The sequence below is a fragment of the Poromitra crassiceps genome (genome assembly GCF_964638095.1).
Source record: "Poromitra crassiceps genome assembly, chromosome: 18".
In the NCBI taxonomy this organism is placed as follows: Eukaryota; Metazoa; Chordata; class Actinopteri; order Beryciformes; family Melamphaidae; genus Poromitra; species Poromitra crassiceps.
Window position 1 is genome coordinate 27,052,775 of NC_139636.1, and position 22,911 is coordinate 27,075,685.

Here is a 22,911-nt window from a genome sequence, read left to right on the forward strand (position 1 = left end):
AAACACACACCATCTCTGCCTGATGGCGTCCGAGTCCACGCTGCCTTTCATGGCCGAACATGGCTCTCAGTAGGCTGTCGAGCACCTGAGCCATCTTACACTTGATTAGTGGTTAGGCTCGCCCACCTAGCGGGCAACCAAACACATTTACTCACATTCATTCGACCATAGCAGTTGACAGCTAAACTAACCAATGAGTGCTGTGAGATTTAATCTGACCAATGACAGCTCATAAATGACATGATAGTAACATAACCGCATATGATTGACAGTTAAGGCCATTACACACAAGAGCAATGTGAATATACAGCACAGAATTGTGAGGCGACTGTTGACCCACCTGTCAATCACAGCAATAGTGTACGTACATGCCGGAAGCAAATTTCAGAATCAACCTAAAAGCTGCAATATCGTTCAGCAAAACTTTGCCGTTGTATGCATGGTTGCATTGACTGGATATAGGTTTGAAAAATACCATTGACATGCAAATGAATCGCACAAAGAAGAAAAAAGGAGTAAGGTGTAAGGACCTTTATTAAACAATGAGAATTATAAACACTGACAGATCCGATACGATCAAGAGATAATTTGGCTTCCAGCTCTGGTCACTCAAAGTCTCGATGATATCGAAGGATAATTTAGTTGAATATTTTAATCATTTTTGCCCAGAGACCTGTTGAGTGTGCCAGTACATTGGTCTTCCATGTTGGAGAAATCAAACATGGCTGCCATGTGATGAAGTGCTCTAGGTTGTGTGTCATTCAAACCAACAATAAATGGTCAGAATTGGCCAGAATTACATTTTGAATTACGTCATAGACTTCAAACCCTCTCAGTACCAGTGGAATATAGATTAGCATTGCTTGGCTACATGTAGCATGTTAAACATCATATGAAATTATGCTATGTGATACTTTGATATAATGGATACGGTACGCAACCCCTAGTTCTGCTCTGCTCCTGCCCTTTGCTCAACATTGCTCCCAACCTTCACCCTTCACCTTCCGACCCGGCACTGCACTGCACTGCACGACACTGCACCGTACCACACGGCACTGCACGACACTGCACCGTACCGCACGGCACTGCACGACACTGCACCGTACCGCACGGCACTGCACGACACTGCACCATACCGTACCGCACGGCACCTCACTGCCTCTCAGGTGGCCGCAGTCATTGCCAGAGTGACTGACACAAATACATGCTTCACATTGATTTGATCTCCCAGAGACTTTTACTTGAACGACATCTCAACCTGGTTCTTTGTCAGGCAATACTTCATCATGTTGAAACACTGCACAAGTAAAGCTTACCGACGTAACGATTCAGTATGTGGTTATACCTTTATTCACTATTCGACTTCTGCTTTTGCTCTGCATTTTGGATATAAGGTTTAACAGGAACGTGCATACAGAATTTATTTTCTCTAACTCAATAGCATTTACCCTTAGCAGAGACGTTCAATACAACGTTTGTCCATGTTTTAAACTCAGTGCCCCAGACTAAAGATGTGCTATTATGGCAGACCGTTGCCTGCTGTTGTCCTGCAAACGCGCGGGGGAAACAATGATGTTGCCTTCAGACTAAATAGCTTTGAAAATACCACAGCCAATGACACAAAGCAGAGAAATCAATAGCGCGGCCACACTGCAAATTGCTATCTGACTGTTCTGTCCAAGGTTATACCATAGGCCTATAGATACACTCGATGATATGAAATATATTTTAGGCAATCATTTTGGTCATTTCCATCCATTAGATCTGAGCATTAGATTAGAGACAGAAGAGATATTTCCCCCTGGAACCACGGAGAGGTTTGTTTATACACACAGTTTATACATAAGAGGCCTAAAACTGGATTTAGATGAATGAAAGCGTGATTTATTGCTCTCTTGCCGCAGATGGATACAGGCAATAATGCACATTGCTATAAAATAAGACATGTGCTACTTGACCAAAGCAGATTTCTGGCAGCAGCCGACACTGCTAAAGCTCCGTGTGACTGTAATCTCACTGCAAGACCCAAGCCTAGTGCAGAATATATTCATCAAAGGCTGGAGCAAAAGGAGACTTTGGGTGTAAGAGACACCAACACATACAGACACAAAATATTTCATTGCCATGCCTGGATTCCCCCAGGTACGTAATGATGTAATTTCTTTTTTCACTGGAAGAATGAGCAAGCACAGTACAGACTGTGACACAGAGAGATGGAGAGGTCCCCTGGTAGCATATCTGCAGCCAGACGAGAGGGATGGTGATGAGCGTCTCTCACTCCGGGGGGGTCCTTTTAATGTTGCGAACCCGAAATCACAGAGGCTACTCACGAGGGACGGAACCATTTTCAGTCCAATCAAAGGGAACCAAAGTCATAACTAAAGTGCTGTGCTGGAGAAAGATTGCATCACACACGGGGGGGACAAAAATGGATTTGGGTGACAGGATCGTTTTCGGCTGCGCTGCTGCTAAATCTTTTTTTTTTTTTTTTTTTTTGCGAGGTGGGTGATCTAATACTGCGGGGATCTCATCTCGAACGTGCTGTCGTCTGTGTGGGTGATGCTCAGAGGGCGTCAGCCACACTCCAGTGAGCCATTAATTCACAGCGCACAAATTAATCCAAGCGCAGGCCCCTGCCACACACAGAGAGGCCTCCTCAGCTTTCCCACCACGTTATCCAGCACCTCTCCGCAACAGCCACATTTTGGCACCCGGACCAACACAAGCGGGAAGGCTACAGGGAAAATAGAAGAAAAAATAGAAAAGTCTTGGACTAACTTGAAAACACCCCTCTGTCAGAGTTTTAAATAATGCACAGTGCAAGTGAGTATGGACTGTCTAGCCTGAAAGGAGTCATAAATACCACACACATGTCAAACCTTCAGAGGGTCTGCCACATCTGAACGGCAGGCAAGCAGCATGGGGCTCATGTTGACAGCGCTACAACTCACATGCGCTGCAGAGTATTTTCCACGTTCAAATGAACGTGCTCATCGTCGTGATCAATCATGAATGTCTTTTTGCAATACCATTACAGCACGTAGGCTAATGCTGTCCTGTCCTCCATTAGTGGTTTTATCACCCAACTTGTTTTTTACAAAGCATGTTTCATTTGTAAAGATAGTGTGAAGTTCATTTGAACTTGTATGAAGTTATGTGTACAGTAATGGCTGTTATTGACATAATAAGCCACATACACATCTGAAGCAGGATGGATTTCATTTCTGCTCAACTTTGACGCAAATATTCAATGAGCATGTCTTTACGACGTGTTCTTTGTGTAGTTAAACAGGGGTGTCAAACTCGTTTTAGTTCATGGTCTCAAGTGGGTCAGACAAACCCTCCAAATGTTCCAGTTTCTTCTAGTGTAAGGAATACATTTTAAGAACACGTTTTGACGTAGGGTTATCTCAGCTACCATCAAACCAGTGATCAAATCAACTGTATCAAACCAATGATCAAATCTACTGTGTGTAACTGTGCATTGCAATTGACGGCAACTGTGCAATTCTCTATAGTCAAGGGTAATGAAAATAGTTTCCACATTCATTGATGAATATAGAAAACATGAATTAGCTACTTAATATTTAACTTGCTCCTGAAACCTGGTACCTCTTAGTACACAATAGTCCTGGAGTGATAAGTGTAGTCTTAGACTGAATTTCAATCATGGAAGACCAAAAGGCATAGGTAGACACCCCATGCTGTCATACCCCTCAGCCCAAATTACGTCACTAAATGACGTCACCATCTCCGACGTCACCTTCTCTATGACGTCACCTTTGCAGTGTGACGTCAGTTGCCCAAATGACGTCAGTTATGACATCATAAATGCCCTTCTCCTGGTACTATATAAAGCCCCCATCACCACAGCTTAAATCACACTTGTGCAGTCATCACTCACCTTGTGTCAGCATCACGCATTCATCCAGCATCTCCAAAGCAAGAAGCTTCATCCCACCACCTCCCCAGATCACCACCAATGCCATGACTCCTGTTGGAAACAAATCCCCTTAGGGGGGATGTCCTATCTCATACAGCACTGACGTCCCCCTCTCTCATAGCAAGAGGAGCGTCACATCATGGAGTCATACGCCATACTCAAACTGTCTATTCTGATTCAATAAAGTTTGTTAAAATTGTATTATGAGTCTCTCATGATTGAAATATATATGATGTGTTTTTCATCATTGCCTAGTTTTCACTTATTCCAATTCACTGGCTTAGCAAGAAAGGAATATATCCAGACACCATCCACCCGCTTGCTGCTCAAACAGCTTAATATTCCCCCCGTGGATTTGACACGATTTGCACAAGACAGCAGTATCTCATAGCGCCCTCTAAGAAGAGCTAAAACCTCTCCCAAAGCTCCTTATTATAAGAAAGCAAATCATCACATTGATTACATAATGAAATTAAACACAAGAACGTTTCCCACAAAGAATATTAGAGGAAATCTGACAAATCCCATCTCTACTGAACATGTTCCACTTTGTTCACACTTGTCTTCATATGCTGCAGTAATGCAGAAAGCGTATCGCACTGCAGCATACTGATAGCCCTGTTCCAAACCGTTCCCTATTACACAAATAGTGGACTATATAGTATATTTTCGGCATGTTTTACTAGTGTCCGAATTCCCTACTTTTAATTTGATTCACTATAGTGGACTTTAAAGGAACACTCCGCCCATTTTCAACCAGCTTTGTATCATTAGAACATCAGTAGTATATCAGAAAACTGTAAACGGTTTTGAAGTCTGTCATTTAATTTGACAGTTATTGAGTGTTAAAGTGTGGACCAGTGACATCACTGGTCCACACCAACTCAAATTAATAACTCATTAACTCAAATCAACTCTCAATAAACTATTCATCATTCATCTAGTTTGACAGTTATTGAGAGTTGATTTGAGTTAATGAGTTATTCATTTGAGTTAGTGTGGACCAGTGATGTCACTGGTCCACACTTTAACACTCAATTACTGTCAAATTAAATGACAGACTTCAAAACCGTTTACAGTTTTCTGATATACTACTGATGTTCTAATGATACAAAGCTGGTTGAAAATGGGCGGAGTGTTCCTTTAAAATAACCACAATGCACTGCGATTTCTAGCACCCTATATTTCTCCCATATACCACAATGCAATGCGGCCGGTCGTGGTTACCAAAGGAGGTGGTAGTGATCCGAAACTCGTTTGATTGTTCCCGATATAGTTGACTATACGATAAACACCAGATGGGGAATACCGAATGAGTGAATGAGTGAACGATTCCGAACACGGCACCTGAGTCGTGAAAGAAAGAGGGTTAGAACTCGCACACTACGTTATGCTCCAATAACTCAGAGAAACACGATGTGTTGAGCCGCAGGCTCTAGGGCTCCTCAGCCCGGCAGAGTCCAAATTACATGTAATAAGTAGAAGGGCACTCACAGAGCTGCCAAGGCCAACTGCTTGTTTGTGAGTGGGATTCAGATCGACTCCAAAATGTAATGAATTCTTCCTTGGCCCATGCTGCACCCTTCCACAAAGTTTCATGAAAATCGATCGGGCCAGTAGTTTTTCCGTAATAATGCTGACAAACAGACAAGCAAACAAACAAACAAACGAAAAGGCACCGATTATATAACCCCCATGGCGGAGGTAATAAACGTAAAGACAAACAGTATCACTTGTCCCACGGGGCTCAATTGTAGCCTCTGTCCTCCGCTCGACTGTATTTCCCCTCTTGGACACATTTCATAAAGACATTATGGCTCCTCCTTCTACTGCTGAGCCAATGACACTTCATTCTATTGACTCTAATAAATACTGTGGCTCACCTGGTAGAGAGCGTATCACAAAGGCTTAGTCCTTCGCGTGGCCGACCCGGGTTCGAATCCGACCCGTGGTCCTTTTCCGCATGTCATCCCCTCTCTCTCACCCTTCTTGTCTGCCTATTATCCTATCTGATAAAGGTGAAATGCCCCAAAAAAAACACTAACAAACAAATATATATAGAACTATCTAACCCATAAAAGGGCAAACATATGTATGTATATATCTATCCATATGTCTGTTACATTTTCCTTGGACACCTGACAGCATTCATATTTGGCACGGGTACCGGCAGGGGTCCCAAGCAGATGGTGACAGGGCCAGAATTTTTAATAAGGTCATTATGGCCGATTAAATGGTCAAAAACGGCCAATCATACCACTACCCACAACAGCCACACATGCACGCACATGCACACGCACACACACACGCGCGCGGACATGCACGCGGACGCACGCACGCACGCACACACACACACACACACACACACACACACACACACACACACACACACACACACACACACACACACACACACACACACACACACACACACAGTGTCACCCAGGTCAAAGACTAAGCTGGTTTTCATTTCAAGTATGAAAAAGCACATCTCCACATGTCCGTCCTACAGTATGTGTAAAGAATGGGACCTTGGTTTCACATTCAAACTGGTGAAAACAAAAGCCAACTTGCACTTAAACTACAACATTTCACATATTTGAAAGTGCTTAGTTATTGCTGCCAACATCAACACTTTATTCTCCCGGTACAATAAAAGCATCCAGAATCATCTGTCTTGCAAAAGGAGAGTGCAGGATCTGATCATCTACACACATTTCACATTACAGGTACTTGTCCAGACTCTGAGTTGTAAAAATCAAAACATGTTTGAAATAATTGGAAGCATGCTGACCTGGATCAAGATCAATCATGAGACTGAGGGCGTAAGCATAAGCTCATCCATTCTGGCTGTCCATCCTAAATGCCACAAGCTGAGCTCAGATCAGCTGGGACACACACAGCCCACGTACTCCTGCAGGTTGGTCGGGCCAGATCTGTAATCAGTGTAGAAAAGGTGTCGAGTGTCCCCATGCAGGCCCACGTTTACATTTCCATCCCATTTTTTGGCAATGCAAATGGCTACAGCATGGTCTTCAAACGTGAGCCAGTTTCTCTCCTCTGTGACGGCCAACATAAACCCTGTCAAAGCGTCCTTGACTAGGTTTATGAATCTCAGGTGGATAAGCAAAAAAATTCCTAACTACATATTGTGTAAAAAAAAAAGTACTGCAATTGTAGGCTCTAAAACGCCCCCCCCCCCCCCCACACACACACACACACACACACACACACACACAATACACCCTGAATGACAGCACCGCCCCCCAAAACAAAATCAGTTAACCTTCACAACACAAACAGCGATCGCAAGGTCATACATTCCTAATCTGTAAAGAAACGCTCTGGCAGCTCTCCATTAGCATTCTCACCAAACAGGCGGTGCAGTCACGCCCTCCGTCACACACACACACACACACACACACGCGCGCGCGCGCGCGCGCACACGCGCACGCGCACACACACACACACACACACACACACACACACACACACGAGATCATACTTATGAAACTATTGCAAGACCATCACCATATTGTAAGACCATCACTAGACCAATCATGAAGCTCTTCCAGGAGGGAATAGGTGTGACAATATTACACTGATTTAAGCTAAAATAATGTTGGAAATGCATTAAAGGGATACACCACTTTTTTGGAAATTTAGCTCACTTGCCACATCCCCCCCACATAACCAAGGTACACCATGCCTTACCGGCACTGTCCACTCAGTTTACATTGAGCTACAGTCGTGAAGTTAGTAATTATCGCCATAGAATGGAGGCTAATGGTACAGCTGTTAAAAATCTGCCAAAACACACATCTCACTGCGCCAAAATACATGCTGTGCTTCGGGTACTCACCACATGATGAAATATTAATCCAAAATGCACATAATTGGTCTTTTTGGAAGGAAAAGAGGTAGCCGGCACTACTTTCCAAACATGGCCACCGACCTCTTTTCCTTCCAAAAAGACAGATTATGTGCATTTTGGATTAACATTTCATCGTGTGGTGAGTACCCGAAGCACAGCATGTATTTTGGCGCCGTGAGATGTGTGTTTTGGCAGATTTTTTGTACCATTAGCCTCCATTCTATGGCGATAATTACTAACTTCACGACTGTAGCTCACTGTGAACTGAGCGAACAGTGCCGGTAAGGCATGGTGTATCTTGGTTATGTTGGGGGGATGTGGCAAATGAGCTAAACTTCCAAAAAAGTGGTGTATCCCTTTAAGAACAAGAAAATATCCCGTTTCAAAATATATAAAAGTAATGGACATGCTTACAGTACTGCTTTTCAATTTAACAAGACTGACACACCCCACCAACCAACCCATCCACCCACATACAGATGCACACACACACACACACACACACACACACACACACACACACACACACACACACGCATCCACGGTGCACGCACACACCCACACCTACACCCACACACACACACACACACACACACACACACACACACACACACACACACACACACACACACACACACACACACACACACACACACACACACACACACACTGCTATTGATTTGTGACTGCCAGATAATTCAAGTCCTTGGTTACTTAATACAGTCTGATCTATCACCGATCACGGCCTACATCCTGCAGCAGAGAGAGCACTAAATGGAATTGGCCTGGAGCATGTTGATCCTCTTTCAATAAGACACCTGGGAAATGAAGAGAGGAAGAGTCCAGAGAGGAGCTGTGCTTCTTCAGGAATGCTCACAGGCTCAGGCAGTACAGCTATGACTTTGGCACCACACATGGTCCCTTAATACGAGTGGGGTGGTGAACTAGTTTGCTGATGCCCAAGTTTAAGATCCTGGTGGCTGACCCTTCACTTTGTGCTATTGAGAGACCAAAAGCAAAGCAGCATGTTTCTGCATGAAAAAAATGAATGTAATATAATAATCATCAAACCACATGGTAATTAATCATCAGTAGCCTAATAATGCATAATTATCAGTATTACTTGGTAGAGACTGCGAGCTATTTGTATATTATTATTATATTATTTTGCCTTTCGAACATTTCAAAACTCTCCTCAAATCCTCTCCACTCATAGTTAGAGATTGCATTACATGAACTATTATCTAACATAATGAGACAATAGTATTGCCAAATGAATTCTACAGTGAATAAGCCAATACTATTACATACCCACTAAGTACTAGATACCACCACAGGATCTGTTCTGTCAAGTGAATTCAGGCTTGGAATTACACTGTTTTTACCCTGTGGCTACGCTGTCAGAAAAAAGGTACACCATTACACCTTTTTTCTGACAGTGTACCCAGGAGGAGGTACACTAGGTTGGCACAATATGATTACTCAGTATCTACAGTATTATGAAAGCACCATGGGGAACGGCACTGCCAGTCTAGATCAGGCTCACTAAAAGGCAATGATACTCCAATATTATAATTAGCATGTGTTACATGTATGGTTTCTTTCCCCTCTGGAGTCCCAATCTAGATCTTAAAGATAAACATTTTCTAAAATGACAGTATGTATCAAGAGATGCTATGTAATTTGAAGCTATATACCACCAATTTGTTCTTTGCACATCGCTCATTTGTGAATTGGTTCTTTCCCGAATGAAGTCAGAAGAAATGGTGTGCTCAACTCAGCCTGGAAAAAAAACATCAGGTGCCGGCCCCATAGAGCATGAAGGGTCCGGTAAAAATGGCAGCACTCACAGATAAACTTTCAAAAATCTTTAATCTGCAGAGCAGCGGTACAATTAACAGAGCTTTTTTACCGGACTCTTTCCTGAATGAAACAGCTCTTCAGTGTGTGCAGATGACTGAGATGTGTAAGCCATATACAGTACATATAAGGCTCTCACTAAATGAGATACAGGACCATCTGTGATCTTGTCATATTATTAGAAGAAGATTAGACGTTTATTTAGTTAGTGGAATAGCTGGTCACGGTCTATTAAGTCCCCCACCCCCTTCAGCAGTGCACTAGCCTGATATCAGACTGAATCGTCTAATCGTTATACATTCATTTCCATCTTCAGTTTTTGCAGCTGCCAAAATCACCTCTGTGGAGTGGGCAGATTCCAAGTTCTGGACCCAGGCAAGCAGTGCACATTAAAGACGCATTTTATTCTGCTATGGTATTAATTCCACAGCATTTTACTTTCGTGGAATATTTTTCTGTGGAAAAATATAAATCATGCACATGTACTGAACAAGTATGCACTTTAGCAGAAATAGTGGCACTAAGGAATTTAAAAAGAAACAACATAACACAGATATTGTGTGGAATATCAGAGCAGACAAAACTTAACAGTATTAATGAAAGTCACTATAAATACCCATGTAGCCTATATGTGAATGTCATAGTGTGCCTTTTGTGATCAAATCAAGCTGGTATAGGGTGATGATATAATATAATTGTGTAATTACAAATTTTGATTGATCATCATAACTTTCAGGCACCTACCCATCGGTTCATTAATATACCAGAACTTTTCCTGAGCGGTAGAATACACTTTCTTTAATCCCAATAAGTGCTCATTTGATCCAGTCAAAGATAAGGATCTAGTCAAAACCAAATAAGCCATGAAGCTGCAGCACTGCGTGTCTGATGTTATCCCTGTGCAACCAGTTGAGCTTAAACTAATCTTACACCTGGCTCTGTGATTAAATTGGAATTTTTTTGTTGCCAGATGGCAGATAAAGACAGCAACCTGTTGCTTTGAAGAACATTTCTCTCCTGAGGTGGAGGAGTATTTGACCACAGTCTGTGTTGTCCTCCATAAATCTTTGGTAACAAAAGAAGCGAACCTCTCCTGACAAAGCGCTTGAACATTATCCCTGCTGTGTTACGACAATGTCACCGGCTGAAAAAGTCGATTCCTGCTCACTGCAAAAAGATGGAAGGACCCAAACATCGACAACAAAATATGCTGAGGTGATCCGTGTGTGGTGGACCAGCAGCTCTATATACAGTAAAGTCACTCTGTTGGTCGGTTGGTCCACAAAAACTTCACCGTCCTAGGTCACGTGTGTGTGTGTGTGTGTGTGTGTGTGTGTGTGTTCATGCCAATTAGCCAAAAGGGGGTTAGGGGGAGGCAATTTTTGAAATGCAGGGTGGCAGAGGCAGAGTAGGGTGGGCTGACATTCACACATGTGGTTGCAGTTTTTTGCAAAACATATGTGACTGACAATTTCATGGGATTTTATTTCATGCACCACAAAAAGAGAACGCAGTTGTATCTGATATTTCTATCCATTTTGACTGACGATGACACCTAACCTAAAGTTCTCTTTAGGGTATGAGCTGTATTGAATTCCTTGCCTGTCCATTACCTCACTGGTTCAACCTTACCCTAAAGCAATATTTATATCTCCACGAGTTCATGGGCAGTCGTCCTCTCATCTTCTGCCTCCATCGGGTCACCAACAGTCAGGATTGTTGTTGTTTTTCCAATAACTGCAAACTGGGAAAATAACCTCTTGGAAAATGCAGCTGGAAACACAGAACAATTATTTGGGTCACAACACCATAGTTCACATACTCTGTGTGGTCACATTGCTGTTTTTGTACTATAACAAAAGAAAATTAGTGGCATCACCATAGCCAACCAGGGGGTGAAAATATTGATGGATTGGCTATGTGGTCAAATGTGGAAAAATTACGTCATTCAAGTAAACAAGTTGCACGTTGCCTATATTTCTCACTATTGTTTTTCTATGTTTACCTCAGTAGAGTGAGGCATCTCCTAGTCAGTGTGAGATAAAGAGATGCATAGAGTCAAAATCAATATAACCTGTCCTAAATATGTGGGATATATTACAGAATTTTTCTGTATTCTGAGTTCAAGATACATTATGCACACACATGCCTCTTGAAAGCTGATAACTGGTTCAATTGTATACGAGCCATGTCTTAGGCCAATGCTGTCATAACGCAAACCAGATGTGTTTCGGCAGAGATTTTGGAGAAACACCTCTTTGGAACACCACTTTCAGCTCAGTTGTATGCAGCATAGCAATATGTTTTAATAATAGTGTTGTTCATTTTTCAAAACTAAACTTGAGACAGTGTATCAGTCAAATGAATCATTGCATGGCGAATAAAGAAATGACACCGTATGAATTATTCAAGTGGCTTAGCTAGCTCTGTGCGTAGCCTGTGTGCAGTGTGTCTGGATTGCCAGAGAATGACTCTAGACTCTGTTGTGGTCCTTCCCCTGGCTGTTTGGGTTTGGACGGGGCCCAGACAAAAGCCTGTCCAAATAAGATCAATGTGTTCTTGCTCTACTCCTCTGAGTGGGCGCTATCGCACAGCACCAGAGTTAAACACCAAATGACAGAATGGGGTATAAAATGAGACTAAGCAGCACATATTAAGCGTATGTCAGGGAGTGAAAAGTGTAACTTATTTGTGTAAAATCACACATTCAAACTAAGTATCAAGGGACTTCATTCAGATGGACCCATTGGCAGCACAATTATACAAATGTACATACTACTTTATACTGTAGTAGTGCCATAATCTTTGAATTGAGCAGATATAGCGGTTGAATAATGCAATATACAGTATCTATAACCCTATAGTGTCATTTTGATATGCATGATTCTTGTAATTGGATTTGGAGGAAAATCTGGTTTTATCCTGCCTGGCTGACATATCCAGGTCGTCAGGATAGCACTTGGTATCGGCTAATACCTGCTGGGGTAAGATCGTGTGTCTAACTGTATCGCACCTAATTAACGCATCTCAAAACCTGGGTAATATGAAACCAGGATGCACATGCACGGCAACGCTGGAACATCACAGGACTTTTAGCACCTAGTGGCTTTGCTCGGTGCTGTGGTTTGTGAAAATAAATGGGTACGGTGCGGCCACATCCCCTCGAACCCCACAGTGATTTTGGGTCATATAGCCTACAAGCCAACGTGCACATTCAGCGGAGGAGTGATGTTATCTGGGACACCATAGCTTGGTGTTGTTCAAAGAAGCAGTAGTCGATGGGCACACGCGCAGAGCTATGGATAGACACGCGGTGTGTAGCAAGAATGCACGCGTCTATCACGCATCCTGTCAGGTATCCGGCATCCATCCTGCATGATCGATGCATGCCAGGGTGTTGGTCAATAGATGTTGCTAGGTGGATATTGAGTAAGTTTTGTGTCCTGTTCGGAAGCAAGTCGGGGGAAATAGGAAGTGCTGGGGAGTCAAGATAATGATTAAGGGAAATGATTCGGCGAAAATCCAATATAAAAGACAGGGGAGATTTTCCGTCGGGGTCTATCGTACCTATGCGTGCAGATGCTATATCCAATTGAACCACGAACCAACCCACGGACCAGCTCAGCCAGCCTCAGCCAGCCACGGAGCGAGAGCCATCCCTGACCGAGACACAGTTTGACTTTGACGGGTAGGAAACAATTCTAACCCAGGTGTAGGATGTAGTCCGTATTTGGAAATCATCTGTGGTTAGCACAGATGTACAGTACAGATGGGTTTCGGGCCGATGTTTCTCTCTGCCGCAGGAAAGGAAGTGGGTTTTTAACTGTTAAATGATATTATCTGCCTGTTGGTTAGCGGCTGGGGGGAAGTTCAATGTGATTTAGCGGTGGTGAACGCGCTATGGTTAGCGAAGCCGTTTTGTCGTAAAACAGGAAATATATGATATAAGGGGAAAAAAGATAATTTAATTTAGGAAACTACAATTTGTAACAAATATTGTATAATAAATTGCCTAAGATGAGGTAGTTTATTATTGGATATATAATTTGAATCATAATTGGCATTTTAGGAGTGGGTTTTTCTATGAGTAAAAACCTAGGGTAAATTATTCTATTCAGAGAAAACCATTTAAATAGATTTCCTCTTTTAAAACAAGTGCATTTATGTAATATGCATTCATAGAGGAATAGATTGTAGTTGTAAAAGGTTTTGAAATAGTTCCGTTTCATACCGGCGCACTGCACTTTTAATGTGTCATGCACTGTCATTCATGAAAAAGGGTTTAAATGAATTTCCTCTTTTAAAGTAAAGGCATTTATGTAATATGCATTCATAGAGGAATAGATTGTAGTTGTAAAAGGTTTTGAAATAGTTCCGTTTCATACCGGCGCACTGCACTTTTAATGTGTCATGCATGGTCATTCATGAAAAAGGGTTTAAATGAATTTCCTCTTTTAAATTAAAGGCATTTAAATAATACACAATTATAGGAGAATAGACTCTATTTGTTGAAAGTTTAGAAATAATCCATTTTCGGGCCTGCACACCGTGATCAAAATGTCAAAATGCAATGACATTCACTTATTAGGAAAGAGGGTTAGAATGGTTTCTCATTTGAAGTGGATACGTGTACTGTGAATGATTAGAGGTTCTATGACAGCAGTTTATTCTGGGAACGGTTGTAATGGAATTTATCTGACTGAGAATTTGACATGACAGCATTTTAGTCTGGGAACAGTGATACTGAAATTCACATAGCAGGATCGTTTCCAGTCCTGGACAAAAATACCCGTCGATAGTTATGGAGTATTAATAGAGAACCACCAGTGAAACGATCTTCCCCGTTCTTCACTAGCTGATAGCTATTGCCAAATGACGTAATGTAATGACAGGAAACCCCAGTGAAGCAACTGAATGAGATGACAGTAACCAATCGACCAACTGTAAGGATTCAACGTTTGGAGAGTGGTTTGAAATGCAATGCGTGGAGTAAGATATATTCTGAGATATGCATTTTAGTGGGCCGTAGGGATCTGATGAATACGGAGTGTTATGTAATTCAAATGTGAAATATATGCTGTTTCAGTCTGAATGGAAATGTTAGTCTAGTATGAAGAAGCAATGATATTCAATAAAGTTTGGGGGGCTCATGGTGAGAGATTGGCGATGGCCGGTGCCCCGTGTATTAGAAGGCGCAGACCGGTCATAATAGTATTATTACCATTGACGATCTGTCCAGGACCTGGGAGACTGAGTATAAGTTATGTAGTGTTTTACATAATATAGAACACTTCACATGGGAGGCGAGTTCGAACCCTCGGGAAATACAGATGATTATTCCCCATATGGTGGAAATAAATTATTTCATTAAAGATACACCTGAACTGGGCAGTTGGCACTCAGAGCTGATGGGGTTTCACATTTGAAGTAAATACATGCATGATGGGTTATATAGCATTTTTATTAACATTCCATATGGAAGTTCTACAAGGCAGCATTTTATTCTGGGAACACTTGTACTGGAACTCACCTAGCTGGGAATTGGATAAGGCAGCATTTTAGTCTGGGAACAAATGTAAAATGGTTTATCACGCTGAAGTGTACAGTAACATATATCTGTGTTTTGGACCCGTTTAGGGAAGTTGGAGTAGATCTATTTTTAGAAGAGTAAGAAACCGACGGTTTGAGGCCCACAACAGGCTGGTGTGTGACACTCATTTCACACCGAGAGGGGATCATAACGGAACAGAGCCTATAGGAAGCAGGCTATATTTAAGGGAAATACATGTTAGTTATTTACTTTGATCTCAGCTGGATCATTTCAAGTCTTGGATAATAAGATCTTGTGGAAGCGTTACTTTGAACAAGGAGTTTTAGACTTGAATAGGGGAGAGAAAACACTTCCCCTTTTCACTGCATGAAGCAACAGGTTAACAGTGGCCTGACTGAGCTATTATTAGAATGGGTGCATAAGGCCACATGCAGTCACAATCAACTTATACTAAAAGTTACAGTAACTGATTAAAGGGTACTGTAGCCATGCAAAAGCCATGATAAATTACAGTAAATAATCAAAAATACTTACTAGGGTCATGATTTCAAGAGGAGTAATTAATATTAAAGTGGAGCACCACACCAGGAGTATTTGAGCTTGAATAAAAAGGGTTTATTCAATTTAAGGTTAAGAAAGATGATTTGTGTTATCATGTTGTGTTTAAATGTATGCCATGTGAATGTTTAATAATTGTATTGAGATTATATTTGTGCTGTGCTACGCTATGCTCTAATTAGAAAGCAATTTATTTGCGCCAACACCTGAGTCATCTCTCTTATTTGTATGAAGGTCCATCTAATAGTTAATAGCAGCTTCTTCTCGTGATGTGAAAATACTAGGAGAATTTGGTTTAGCCTGAAGTATCACGTCTTTTAAGGTTACTCTGGAGGCCGTTGTGATGACAAGCTTAAAACGACTACCTGACAGAGAAGGTGTATTAAAACATCACCAGGATTAAGCAAGAATTGTCATCTCGAGGGAAGAACTTTTAACATGACCTTAACCAGTGCAGATTAACACATAGTTAAAATTCATTTTCCAACAAACACAACAACAGAAAGTGCTAGAGGGAGCCACCGTTAACTCAAGTGATCACCCCTAGGGGATGAGGAGCCACTGCCCCCGACGGGTGACCACAGCAGGTCAGACTTGAGAATGAAGGTGGTGAAAAGTTGGATGAATCCCTCTACCCCGCGGGTTACTAGATGAGCTAGTCATGATATACCGTAGCAGATGTCCTTAAGAAAATAAACCAGCGGATAGGCTAGCTATAGAAGTAAGAGTGTAACCTGCGTCGATACGCTGTAAGGCATATCGAGCATTATTAACATGGCGCCCAACATAACAGGTTTCGAACCTACAAGGGCTCGTACGTCGCATCGCTGTGAAATTGCCGTGTTTTTCTCAGATTTTCTGGACCACCGGGCGGTACCGGAGTTGGGTCACGGATTTGTGGAAGACAACAGACGACACCAGCGGGAGTGCCAGAGTGGCCAGGCGGCAGAGTTCGGGCCAGGAGAGGAAGTTTGAGATCATATAGACTTTCTAGCAGGCTAACAAAAAAGCCTGACAAAACCCCAAAGAGAAAAGCCGCGCTTACCGAGTACATTTGGGGTGGAAAAGGAACACAGACTGGACAGCTGCCAGATCTCCTTTTGAGTCGGAATTCCGGCAGAGGTGGCTTAGAGTCATAGCGAGGTCGTTCGAATTCTAGAGTGCACATAGAAGCGGGTTAGCTATGGCGGCCAGACCCTTTACGGTTGTTCCTGTGATGCCAGGAGCACCCCCGATTTTTGAGGAAGATGTACTGCGGCTTCTTGAGGAATTGAAGATAACAGAGAGCGAGGTTCAGAAGTGCCACAAAGAAGGGAGTATAGTAATTATAAGTCCAGAAGGGAGTGAGTATGACGTCATGTTAATCGGAGGCCCTAACATGGGGGCGGAAGAGATGAAAGAGGAAGAGAGACGCGAGAGCTGGCTGCGGTGGTGGCTAGCGTGTGTGGAGGAACCGTGGGGCAGCAATGTCGCGGTGTTGGTAAGCCCAGGAGCGGATTATGACAGTTACATCGAACTAGCTGCAAAAGAGACAGGCAGGCAGTTCCGACAAGTCCACAATGTGGACTTTTCAGCCAGAGGGCGCTTGCCGTCGGATGACAACGTGAGCACCGAGGTGGGCAGGAAAGAGGTTGACATGATGGAGGGGGCGGAGACTGAGTCTACGCCATCGCTGCCTTCCTCAGGGGTGCTGGAGAGCACCTCACCCCTGGAACCGAGTGGTTCCCCGACTGCAGGGTGTCCTCAGGATGCCACAGCCCCAGTCGGGTGTGAGCCTCTCGGGCAGGAACACAATTCTGCTGCAGGTGTGGCAACCAATCAGGTCACAGCGACGCTACCAGGGCGCAGCCAGCGGGGGCGGAGGAGGCAGCCGGTACATCCTGACCTGTTTGAACAGCCGCCATTGGCCGGTCCCGTATCGTCAACAACAGGAATAGAGTATTGTAAGGTTAGTTGGGGGGACAGCAGCGAGGGGAGCCATGAGGAAGGTGGTCTCAAGGTTAAGGAGGAGGAGCAACAGCCACCTCCGCACGAGGGACGACGTGTGGGCTTTTCTCCAAGTCGGTCATGGTCAAGTCCGAAAACATCGAACCCAAAACGGAGTAGTGGTCGGCTGCTGCCCTTAGAGGGTTCGGATGGGAAGGGGCGAGCAGCAGACCAGGAGGGGGAGCCCCCATGGACTGCTGGCCGGGCCCAGAGACAGGATCCGAACTTTTGGCCCAGGTGCGCAGCACCGTTTAAGGCATTAAAAATTACAGCCTATTGGAGAGATGTCAAAAAGCCCCCTGAGAGTTATGACCCTCTGAAGGTTTCGATACGCCTTGCGCGGAATACAGACTGGGGCCCTCTTAAGACAAGTGATAAGAGGGGCGTCTACGTTCCGGATTGCGGCCAGCCGGTGGTGAAAACCCCACTCTCTTGGAGACCATGGTTGGGTCAAGCCGCTGATGGCTATCAGCCTTCATACACGTATGGAGAGCTGTGTTCTATCGCCAACATGCCGCCATATCATCGACTGGCGGATGCGCGGAATCTGTCTGACAGGTTCCGCAGGAGCTATTTAGAAGTGGCTTATAGTTTTTTGCTGCAGAAGGTCAAGCCTGACGTGGTAAAAATACTGGCGGAACACAATGCAGGGGATCTGGATTTGGATGGAGCGAGCCTCAGAGCTGCAGTAGCTATGAGTGAAAGGGGTAAGCCCATCCTGTGCGCCAAGGGTTCAAGGCTAAGAGTGGTCATGGAGGAAGACCCGGAGGATCCGTCTCCGGACAGGGTGAGAAGCAGAGGCAACTCAGCGTCGCCCTCAGGGATGAGAGCTAGGGCCAGAGGTGAGGGCAAGTATGGGAAGTTCATGATGTTAAAGGGGGTCATCAGGCCCCAGAGGCCCTGTGAGAGTCTGAGAGACTACCTCTGTGACACCTGGGATCTGGTGCGGGGAGCAACTGACTCGGACGAGGTGAGGAGAGAGTGGGTGGAAAAATTGATGCAGGTGGATATCCCCTCTCAGACTACAGCAGAGCAATACGTCAAGGATGTTTCACTCAGCATGGGTGAGGATGAGGGTAGACGAGTACGGCGGTGGAGAGACAAGTTGCAGAGAGGGGCCAAGTTAATGTCCCTTTGGGAGAGTTTGGTGCGCTGCACCACCCGGACGGCCCAACAAAAGCTCATTTTCCTCAAAGAGGTGACGAATGGACTTCCAGGAGGTTCAATTCTCCAGGTGTTACATCAGGATGACCACACCCCGGAAGTGATCCAACAGAGGGTGAAGGATTTTGACTTGTTGAAAGGAAGCATCAGGGAAAGACAGGAGCAGGGCACCGGAGGTAAGCAAAGCTCTGGGGGCCTGGGTTAGTAAGGAGGAATATCAAGCACTCACAACGGAGGAGAAGGAGGTAGAGATAAAATTGAAATAAAAATCTACACCCTGAAATAAGAAGGGTTTATAAGGAATTGGTTTGGGAATAGGTTTAAAGGGGGTTTAAGAGAGAAACAGGTGGCACTTCAAGAGAACAGGAGTAAAATCGCTGAATTATATTGAATATGGAGTTAGGAGTGGTACATCAGAAGGCCCATACGGCGCAGAGGGGTGCACTGGGAGGGCAACGCGGAGGTCGACCGCTTTGTCCAGGCATGGAGTGTGACAATCGTGGGGTCTGGTGAGTGGGAACAGACTGAAAAACAGTTATTCCAGAAGAGTGTGTAGATGAGGTCACGCGTGCAGTTCATGAAGACATTGAGCATGCAGGGGGGACACCTACACTAGTGAGTTGGTGGAGTCGGAACTCTTTATATCGGGACAGCGTGTGAGACAGGTCCTGCAGGGTAGTATGGTGTGCGGGGAGTGGGATCCCGGATCATAAAAGACGCAGGACGGAAGGCCTATAGAGATTTGAGAGCGATACCTTGGGGGTCTGTCTTCATGGACAGGGATGGACCTCTGGGGATTACAGGCTAGAGGAGGATAGAGCAGTACTTGAGGAGATAGACGGATTCAAGATCCAGGTACTTGTAGTGAAGCCTGTAGCGCTCTTGGATTCCCTGGAGAGCTCCAGACGGACAGCGGGAGTCATTGTGAGACTGTCGTTGTTGACCGGTGGTGTCAGTAGAGCACCATGGTGGTGACGTTTGGGGCCGTTCTGAAATACAGAACCAGGGGAGGTAGGCCGTCTCCCGCACAGGAGTTTTACGGGAGACCGTATGTGACCACGGAGGCAGGGAGGAAGGAGGACAAATCATTGTTCAATCCTGACTCAAGCTATCCTTTCTCCGTGGGTTTAGACGTCTGGATCCAGGATCGGACCAGACCAGGAGGGTAGTAGTGTACCAAGAAGTGCGACAAGCAAGACGAGATAGTCGAAGTATAGACTATAGTGAGGTGCGGCTTAGAGACACAGGTATACAGAGGGAGGAGCGACTTCAACCAACGGCCAGAGGATAAACCAGAGACGGAGATATCGATGGCTACACGCATTTTGGACTTACCAGCCTGGATAAAAGTAGCTAATATCCAAGGTCTGGTTATCACGAGGAGAGGTAGGAGCAATTTTGGGCGAGTAAAGCCCTTGAGGATGATGAACAGCTTTGCTTATTGCTTATCGCTTATTGCTTATTGCTTATAGCTTATCGCTTATTGCTTGCAACATTTATGGGGCATATGGGGTAGTTGTTAGGGCGCTAAGGGTTTTAGATGATGAGTTTGCCCGGTTTGGTAAGGACGATATATTAGGGGAGGGTCGCGATGGTTTATTATTTTTGGAGGTGAGCGCTGGAGTGACTGGAGGATGCTGGTGTGTTCGACGACCCTCTGAAGATAGTTTAGCCATGAGTAAGATAGCGCGATGAAAGGTAGTTAGGGAACTGGGCAAATTCCAAAAATAGGTTTTTCTTTTCCTTTTATTTTTTGATACAGCGCATTAACACTTGTGCTGTAGGATGTCATTAATATTGTTTGTGATTGTGCCATAGGAGACCCAGGGTGCGGTAAGTGTCGCCTCCCCCTTGGGGAGGTTAGGACACTGTGGATCGTCGGTTCTGGGAGCGGTGGTGTGGAGTGTGTTTTAACCTTTATTTGACAGGGTATGGAGGATCCATCCTGGGTAAGCTGGCGCTCCCGGGCATGATGCAACTGATTCCTCCGGCAGGGGGACTGTTGATGCAGCTGGAATCCGAGGTCTACTTGATCTACAACTCCGTCTACACTGCACTGCTGGAGCAGGTATCGAGTCCGGCGGGGGATTTCTGGTGATGGCACCTACTGCACGGTTGCTGTGACGTTCTGGGGTGGTTCGATGGCATGGATGTCTACACCCTACACCGTACATCAATGTGGTGTTGTTCGAGTTTGGGAGGAGCAATTGAGTGTTCGAAGGAGTCAGTAGGTGGGTTCGAGGCGAGTGGTCACTCCGTGGAGAGGGTGTGAAAATAAATGGGTACGGTGCGGCCACATCCCCTCGAACCCCACAGTGATTTTGGGTCATATAGCCTACAAGCCAACGTGCACATTCAGCGGAGGAGTGATGTTATCTGGGACACCATAGCTTGGTGTTGTTCAAAGAAGCAGTAGTCGATGGGCACACGCGCAGAGCTATGGATAGACACGCGGTGTGTAGCAAGAATGCACGCGTCTATCACGCATCCTGTCAGGTATCCGGCATCCATCCTGCATGATCGATGCATGCCAGGGTGTTGGTCAATAGATGTTGCTAGGTGGATATTGAGTAAGTTTTGTGTCCTGTTCGGAAGCAAGTCGGGGGAAATAGGAAGTGCTGGGGAGTCAAGATAATGATTAAGGGAAATGATTCGGCGAAAATCCAATATAAAAGACAGGGGAGATTTTCCGTCGGGGTCTATCGTACCTATGCGTGCAGATGCTATATCCAATTGAACCACGAACCAACCCACGGACCAGCTCAGCCAGCCTCAGCCAGCCACGGAGCGAGAGCCATCCCTGACCGAGACACAGTTTGACTTTGACGGGTAGGAAACAATTCTAACCCAGGTGTAGGATGTAGTCCGTATTTGGAAATCATCTGTGGTTAGCACAGATGTACAGTACAGATGGGTTTCGGGCCGATGTTTCTCTCTGCCGCAGGAAAGGAAGTGGGTTTTTAACTGTTAAATGATATTATCTGCCTGTTGGTTAGCGGCTGGGGGGAAGTTCAATGTGATTTAGCGGTGGTGAACGCGCTATGGTTAGCGAAGCCGTTTTGTCGTAAAACAGGAAATATATGATATAAGGGGAAAAAAGATAATTTAATTTAGGAAACTACAATTTGTAACAAATATTGTATAATAAATTGCCTAAGATGAGGTAGTTTATTATTGGATATATAATTTGAATCATAATTGGCATTTTAGGAGTGGGTTTTTCTATGAGTAAAAACCTAGGGTAAATTATTCTATTCAGAGAAAACCATTTAAATAGATTTCCTCTTTTAAAACAAGTGCATTTATGTAATATGCATTCATAGAGGAATAGATTGTAGTTGTAAAAGGTTTTGAAATAGTTCCGTTTCATACCGGCGCACTGCACTTTTAATGTGTCATGCACTGTCATTCATGAAAAAGGGTTTAAATGAATTTCCTCTTTTAAAGTAAAGGCATTTATGTAATATGCATTCATAGAGGAATAGATTGTAGTTGTAAAAGGTTTTGAAATAGTTCCGTTTCATACCGGCGCACTGCACTTTTAATGTGTCATGCATGGTCATTCATGAAAAAGGGTTTAAATGAATTTCCTCTTTTAAATTAAAGGCATTTAAATAATACACAATTATAGGAGAATAGACTCTATTTGTTGAAAGTTTAGAAATAATCCATTTTCGGGCCTGCACACCGTGATCAAAATGTCAAAATGCAATGACATTCACTTATTAGGAAAGAGGGTTAGAATGGTTTCTCATTTGAAGTGGATACGTGTACTGTGAATGATTAGAGGTTCTATGACAGCAGTTTATTCTGGGAACGGTTGTAATGGAATTTATCTGACTGAGAATTTGACATGACAGCATTTTAGTCTGGGAACAGTGATACTGAAATTCACATAGCAGGATCGTTTCCAGTCCTGGACAAAAATACCCGTCGATAGTTATGGAGTATTAATAGAGAACCACCAGTGAAACG